The 8224-nt window shown below is 27.7% G+C and overlaps 1 protein-coding gene across 4 annotated transcripts in view; it reads right to left on the reverse strand.

The window, feature by feature from the left end:
• Window positions 1-7766, reverse strand: part of Sp1 (transcription factor Sp8) — a 71350-nt gene extending 63584 nt beyond the window's left edge. The window contains exon 1 of one of the 4 annotated variants that reach the window (XM_071182197.1): window positions 7253-7766. The gene's annotated coding sequence lies outside the window, so the exon portion shown is untranslated. The remainder of the gene's footprint in view (window positions 1-7252) is intronic. The other 3 variants (XM_016063937.3, XM_016063939.4, XM_043042192.2) reach the window with 3 other exon arrangements.
• Window positions 7767-8224: the final 458 nt, after the last annotated feature.

The following is an 8224-nucleotide window of genomic DNA, read 5'->3' on the forward strand; positions in this document are numbered from 1 at the left end:
TAAATTCAAACAACCACCTCGGAAGGTTACTGTAATCTCAGTTGCACAAGAATAAGTTCATAAAGTCTCCTTTTTATAACTAAATATTCTCTTTTTTTTTCTAGTAAAACTTTTGGGTGATGAAACAGATACAATATATCAATAAATTAATGTATTTTATTCAAAATTTTATTAGTTAAAGTTTGCTTATTTCCATTCTCCATCTAAAGTTAAATAAACTTTTTTCTGAAGAATAAATAAAGAAAAATTCAAAAATTATAATTAGGTTCAATTTTGAGTTACATTTTTTCAAAAATCTAACCACTCAATTAAAATGATTTTATTTTAACGAAACAACCATCTTTATTGTTTGTTTTATCTCAATTCTATTACTTGGAGTTGTTATTTCATATAAATGAGCGAAATTTCAAACATAATTATATAACCAATTAGTAATACGTATAACAAACATATAAAATCTCAATTTCGATCAAAAGTACATTCTGATAAACAAAAAAAAAAGGTCATTTGTCCAAAATTTCACAAGTTTTCAAATTGCTTATAAACTAGTATTTAGCAATTTTACGCAGTGATATTTCACTTCATAGACCTGTTCTTTTTCATTATTATTTTTTTATTCTAAAATTTTTCACTATACAGTAATACAGAGTGTTAAATAAAAGTTATTCACATAAAAGTAATTCAATCAATAATTCCGATATTATAAAAATAAACGCAAAAATAATAAAAAGTTTGATCAGTAAATTCAAAATTTATCATTAAATTTAAATTACATACATAGTAAGTTGTAATTAACCTAAAATGCTTATGAGATATTATAATAACTTAAACTATGTAATAACTTAAGTAATGTAATTAAAATGCGCAATTATAAAAGCCAATGTAATATTTTTAGTGTCCTTAATTAATTCAAGGCAATACTAAAAAAAAACCATAAAAACTTTTTTCCATATTTCATTCCTAGTTGTTAAGGTGTAAAAAGAAGTACAAAAAAATGTGTACATAAAAGTTCGAATCCCCATTAGCATATTCCTTTTCTTCGACGCTTCTACCTGAGAAAAACTACCTCAGTTATTCATTCTTTGATCGGGGACCCCCGTGGCGATGTAGCCGACCCTGCACCCCAGGCGAACATCTCGCACGTCGTAAATTTTCCCCGAATTCAATGAAGACCGCTGAGAAATGGGATGGTGCTGGGGCGGAACTGTGCGGCGGGCAATTCACTCAGATCTGCCCTCCAGATAAATCGAACGCTGAAAAGGTTCCATTTCAAAACAAATTTTGTTGGGATATTAGTTATCTGTATTTATGTAAGTTATCAAGTGATTCTTTCAATATGAGTTTAGCGATAAATCTATCATCTGCTCTGTTAGTGGCAACTGATTTTGGTAGACTAGCAGAAACATAGAACACATGTGGGACAGTACTGACTTAGATCCTCGTTATTTGACAGGTCCCCGAAGTATCTCAGTACGGGTCCCCGATTTATTTTAGTTTAGTTGTAACAGGAATAGTTTGTTCAGTTTAATAAGTCACTTCAGTTTGTGAATGAATCAGTTTACCAAGATTGTGAGATGCAATTTACACTTGTCCAACTAAACGCTAATAAATACATCCTTTTGCAATTATATCTTGTATTTAATATCAATATGCTTAATTTAACTATATTTGCTAAATTGTAATATCATAATCACATTTTAGTGATATAACAAATAGAATAATTATGTCGAAATACGAAATATTTAGGATAATACAATCATATTTAATGATCAATTAGGGCCTGAAATAATAATAATAATTTTAAAAAAAAAACGATGCTTACAAGGGCCCAGGGTGAAGATTATTTGAGGGGCCCCAACTCCTATATTTCAGTGCTAATAAAAGTGCAACTATTTATTGTTTATATACCAACAAGGTTTCTCATGAAAATTAAACTGATTGAATATAGAGATGTTGTTATACTGTCAATATATTTTTTTAAAATTACATTTCATTTCGTATAAAAAGTCTGTCTCATTACTTAACAAATAAAAAAAAAAAATAAAAATGTATATAAGTAAAAAAAGTAATAAAATGCTGCTATTCACTTAATTTAAAAATTTCAATAGAAGCTTTTATTATTATTATTATCATTTTTGAAAATCTCAATTATAATTAAACTTACCACTCGTTTAAAGCGATTTTTATCGTCGCTACATAATTAAGCACAAAACATGTTTGTTTTTTTCCTTCATTTTTACTTATATTTTCAAGTTTACTTCTTTTAAAATATTAACACACACTTTAATGCAAAGATGCAAATCTAAAAAACTAATAATGATACCCCAATAACACAATTACGTTTATTTGACAAATTATTTACCACCGAAATGCTATAAAAACACTCGCTTTTCTAAATCATCATCAAACTCCCCACTAAAATGCATATAGTATACTTATCTATTCTAAAAATCTTTCATGCAAACAGCCATTTAATACAGAATTGTAAAACGCCAACAAGAAATTTAAATAAATACATTAAAAAAAATTTTATAGGCTATATAATAACTATTTAAATCTCAATAAAAATATGTATATATTCTACTCAGGAAAAATAAAGAACATTAAATCCATCAATAACAACATAACCCTTAGCACTTCACAATTGCATGGCAAAAACAATTCATCATTGTCATTCGAGTTTTGTTTTAATCAATCATATAATGACCACACCAACTGATCATTACCATTTGTATTATTGTTATCATCTTTCTACCCCTCTCCCAAAAACAAAGATTAGGTGTTATCTTTATCAAGATAATCCATAGTCAGCATAATACCAAATAAAGAAACTTTTGCATCATTAATCTTCGGTAGTCTTAAATGTTGAGGCATGGTTGTCCAGCTCAAAGAGACAGTTAATTTGTAAAACGCCCGCCTGCACCGCTGTAGTTGACAAGTGGGCTAAAGCCTTATACCGTTTCAGTTTCACGCAATATGAATAAAACTGTGCCTGTCTAACCAACCGCCTCATGCGGATGGACGCTCATGGGTGGGTGTTGGGTTTTGTAAGCTTCCGTGCATCCTAACGATGGCAACAAACTGGCAGATTTTTACAGATTGGGTTGAAAGTTGTGAGAAGCGTTATGTCTTTCGCTAAGTAGGGAAAGGGAAAACTAAAAATTCATTGAAAAAAATCGAGCAAAAAATGTGTAATCTCTTAAAAATAAATTTTTCAAAACATTATACTGATCAACCTCAGTTAAATTATCTGTTGAATTTGACTATTTTGAAATGGTTAGTCAGCATTAACATGAAAACCTTACAATAGATTGGATTGGTTCTGTGACTGTACGTGCCAAACTCTAAACTCATAACAGTGATTAATTTTTTTAAGGCTGAGTTCCATATTTCCTTGTTGAAAATATAAGCTCAAGTCCTAAAAATATTTAATAAAAATTTTATAACTAAGCATCTACAGGGAGAAAAAAAAATCTGACGAAATAGCTGTTCTGTATGGTAATGATATTTCTGGCAAAAACCATAATTCTGTTTAATGTAACCAAAATATACTGTACTTAAACCTTTCATTTAATAATTTTATGGTTCACATGGTAACGGCTTACCAGAAATACTGGTTTTCAAAATTATAGATTATTATTATAGTAAAAAATACAAAACTGAACAGTAAATTTTACTGAATAAATGGTTTTCATTCCTAAGGTATTATGATAAAATTATTAAGTTTTGCATTTTTTATCACATATCATGTAATTATATTTTCTTGTCAATTTTAGCAAAATCATTAACGAATCTTTACGGTGAAAACTACCGAACTTCCCAATAGAGCCAGAAACGCGATAAGTTTTACCATGTTCTGGTAGTTTTCATCATAATACTTCTTTTCTCAGTGTGCTAATCTGCATTGAAAGTTACTTATAATAAAATCATATTAATAAATGAAATAATTTTAATAATTGCAAAACAAATGAAGAATTTCAAAATGAAAATATAACACCATTATTTGCCAACAATACCATGGCCATATATACCATGGTTTTATAATCAGTAGTAATACTAAAGATTAACTCAATATCTCTCAAGCCCTCACAGAACAATATAGAATACCGCAAAAATATAAGTACATAAAAAGCCTCAATAATAAAATAATAAAAGTTCAAAGTAAACATCTGTAAATTTTCGTGCATACCCTTATTCCATGCATAAATGATTTAAAGCCATAACAAAAAAAATTATTATTATAAATTTATATATATAATAATTATAATAAATGAAGAATAATTATAAAATAATTATTAATGAACTAACTAGAAATTTCCTTTTAAAAACTAACATTATTTCTGAATACTTTTGATGTCTCATAAATACCTTTCGTTCCTAAATTTAAAGATAAAAGCATTTTGCTCCTTTGATAATATCTATATTTAATCACAACAATGAAAACATCATTTCATAAAGCATAAAGAAAACAGCTTGTTATAAAAAATATTTTTATAAACAACATATTAAAAAAGAATTTTTCTTCTGTTAAGTTTTTTTTAACAATAAAAGACATAACAGATAATATCAAATTAAGAAACAATAGTTATCATAAACATATCTATAGTTACATATTAGTTAAAGATAAAATTTAATTTACACAAATTTAAAAATTTGACACCTCGTGCGTGAGTACTGAGAAACGATCTAATCCTGTGATCTCTCAGCCACGTTTTATCAACTTTGTTTTACTAAGCAATAAGCAAAACATTATTAGCTATTTAAAATGATATATCAGCATTTTTACTTTTTAACTCTGCAAAACAAGTTCAGGTTACTGTCTTACAATATAATCAAACTTTTTTAATAGAACATTCACATAATCAAATCTTCATTTAGGAATTAACCTATTACTCCTCGTTGCGCATAAACCATCTATGCTGCTATATAGTACTTAACGAAACTACAAGGTTAATTAATATCTTATAAAAAATACCGTCAAATAAGCTTCGTATTCTTGTTATAACTTAAAGCTAATAAGTCATGTAATTTATCTCTGGAAATATATACCATGATAAATTAGTAACGAAAATTAATATTTTTAATAGAATATGTAATTTATTGAACTATAATAATAAGTGAATTATTCTATTATTCAGCAGCATTCCTTATTGTAATTCAGCAGTTACTGTTTGTATTTTTTAAAATAAGCTCGCAAAGAAAATGTACCGAAACATAAGCACAGATCTTCTAGTATCTGTGCTAAGAGCTCAAAATGCAACATATAAACAAAATAAAAGCTTTCACTTCAAGATTTAGTGATGAATGAGTTTACATATGTAACAAGCTGAAAAAAGTATGCGTACTTTAATACCAAAACTATTAACATATTCTTAATTATCCTCAAAATTTCGATATAAAAGTCGAAAATTTTGAAATAAAAGTAAAACATTTTATCCATATCATGCTACAGATTAAATTTCACGTATATAAAGAAAATAGCTTTAAGTGACCAAAAATGATGTTATAAATAAGGTAATAATCAGAATGATAAATGTCAACAAAATGACTTTTTTTTAAAATTCATATTAATACATAATAATTATATTTCGCACAGGTTAAACAAAACTACATACACACAAAAAAAATAATAAATTAAACCTTGTCTCCATTTTATATCATAAATTATATATTATCAGTATTAATTTTAAACCATATGAAAGGACATGAAACTACTAAACTATTCCTTGACAATGCACAGTATAATTCACATTGTACAAATTAAACTAAAAATATTGTGCGATATTTCTAATAAACATCATAGAATATTTTGCTATCGATTAATAACAGGATTTATAATCTGCAATATTTGGTCTATTACCAGTAACTATCTATTATTCTTTAAAAGTGAAAGTATATGGTCAAAACTACAAGGATATGGTAGGATGTATCGTGTTTCTGGCCCTATAGGAACACCAACAAACTCTGTAACTTTTGTCGAAGCTATTTGATAACGATTTTGGTAAACTTAACAATGTATGGTAAAATTTAGTAATTGAGTTAAAACTTGGAATTTTATTATGTTACTTTAAAGCATGGCATAAAACCATATATTCGGTAAAATTTACATTTTAATTTAGATTTTTTACTAAATGTAAGGTAATAAGAGGTATAATTTCGAAAACCAGAATTCCCAGTAAGTTATCAGATTTTTCCATAGTTTGAACTTGATTATTAATAAGTAATTAATCTGATTACAGTAATTAACTTTAAAACAATAATTTCCTCATGAATGGCTTAAACACCGCATATTTTGGTTTTAATACCAAAATTATGTTGCTTTTTCTCTACCATAAATGTCTTTACGGTACGGGTATTTTAACAGAATTTTTTCATCATGCAAATTTTATAAAAATTAAACTTAGATCAGAAACTGCAGGAAGCTGCTAAAAAATATTTAGTTTAAAAAACTAACTTCGCAAAAATAACCATCAAGAATAAAATTTTTAATAATGAAAAATTTAAATGCTTTTAAAACGCTATAAGAATACATATTTTTAGATAATTATTATTCTATTTAATATAATATTATTCTATCTCTTTTCCGTATGAAAATTGGTAGTATAAATAATACTTTTGATATATAAGAACCAACATCACTTGTAGAATAAGTTTTAAGTACTTTATAAAGTAATTTTAAATATTTGAACAAAATATTATTTTAACGAATCACTGTAAGATTCAACAAATTAAAGCATACAATTCAGCTTACAATTATCGAGAAATAATTCTGCCCAGCAAAATAAAACCCATAACAATATTACTATTTCTTAAATAATTTTTATTTATAAAATATTTTCCAAAGTAATATGTTTTCATAAATGTTATAGTGACTTAAACGAATGAAATTCTTTATAATTGGAGAATAATTATAGAAATAATAGCATCCTAATTTTAAATTTCAATGAACGAATTTCTATAATTCTTATTTTTGATAGTTTTTAAATATTTTTGTAAATACTGTTTTTAAAAATAGTAGCCTAAAAGAAATGAAAACTATAATCGAATTGTTCAAAATATAAAAATTTATTTTATGAAGTTCTAATACCTGGATGATTATATTAAATTCACAGAAACAGCTCTAAATAAAAACTGATTCAGAAAAATAATTAGCATGTATCTTTTTGAGATAAGTGGCCGAATCTGTTAGTAATTATAAGTGAAAAGCCTAAAATTGAAAAAAAAAATTTCAAGGAGGGAAAAAAGAACTCACCTTTCCAGCAGTATCAGCCATCAAAAGTTTTGAAAATATCTTATTTTCTTTTTAAAATTCAAAACTCAAAAGTAAAAAAAAATCCTTAACAAAAAGAGAAAAATAACACCTAAATATTTATGATACGAAGTATTTGACAACTTGGGTGGATATTACCACTCCTCTTTAACAGCAGAGCACACACTATGGAAAAAAAATAAATAAATAAAAGGAAGTAAGGCGCCTTTTGTTAGAGAAAGTCACGGAATTGTAAAAAGGATGAACGAAAAAGGTTGAAACACTCGCTCCAAATTATTCGTGCAAACGATCCACACAGCAATCCGACACAGTTTCAATGAAGGAACTGTGAAGCGACCAGACACACACAATCTGGATTCAATAGCTGTGGTTAGAGATCTGGCCAGCCCAGAACGGCAGGCCAATAAGTGGTAGAAGGGGGCGTCACCCGCTGGGTGCCGCCTACTGAGTCGCCGCTAATTGCAGGTGCTTCCCTGCAGAAGAAAGAGGCGGTACCATCAGCCAATGGCGGACCGCCTGGGTAGTCATGATTGATGGACGATGGTATTGCCCTCTAGTGGTTAACAAGGAAAATGATGTTAAACTTTACTTTTTTATTCACAACAGAGGGCGCTACTAAACGGAGATCACGTGAGAGTTAAGAGTGGAATGTTGGGTTTTGTTTTGGTTTTAATTCTTTTTTTATATCTTTGTCCAAGATGAAGAATTAGGTTATGGAATTGCGTGGGGGATGAATTTGAGGGGGGGATATAATATCTGGGATATGAAATAAGGGAATGTGCAATAGTGTGTGTGAGTTGAATGCACAATGAAGTATAGGATATCTAGGGAAGGATATGTCAAATTTTCTAATTTAAATACTTTTAGGTATGTATAGATTTATTATTTTTTTAAAAATGTTTGCATTCACTCTTAATGTTATGATAACACTAGTTAAAATATTTGATTTCATCA

The sequence above is a fragment of the Parasteatoda tepidariorum genome, chromosome 4 (assembly GCF_982258835.1).
Source record: "Parasteatoda tepidariorum strain Cologne lab strain chromosome 4, Ptep-v5.0, whole genome shotgun sequence".
NCBI classification, from domain to species: Eukaryota; Metazoa; Arthropoda; class Arachnida; order Araneae; family Theridiidae; genus Parasteatoda; species Parasteatoda tepidariorum.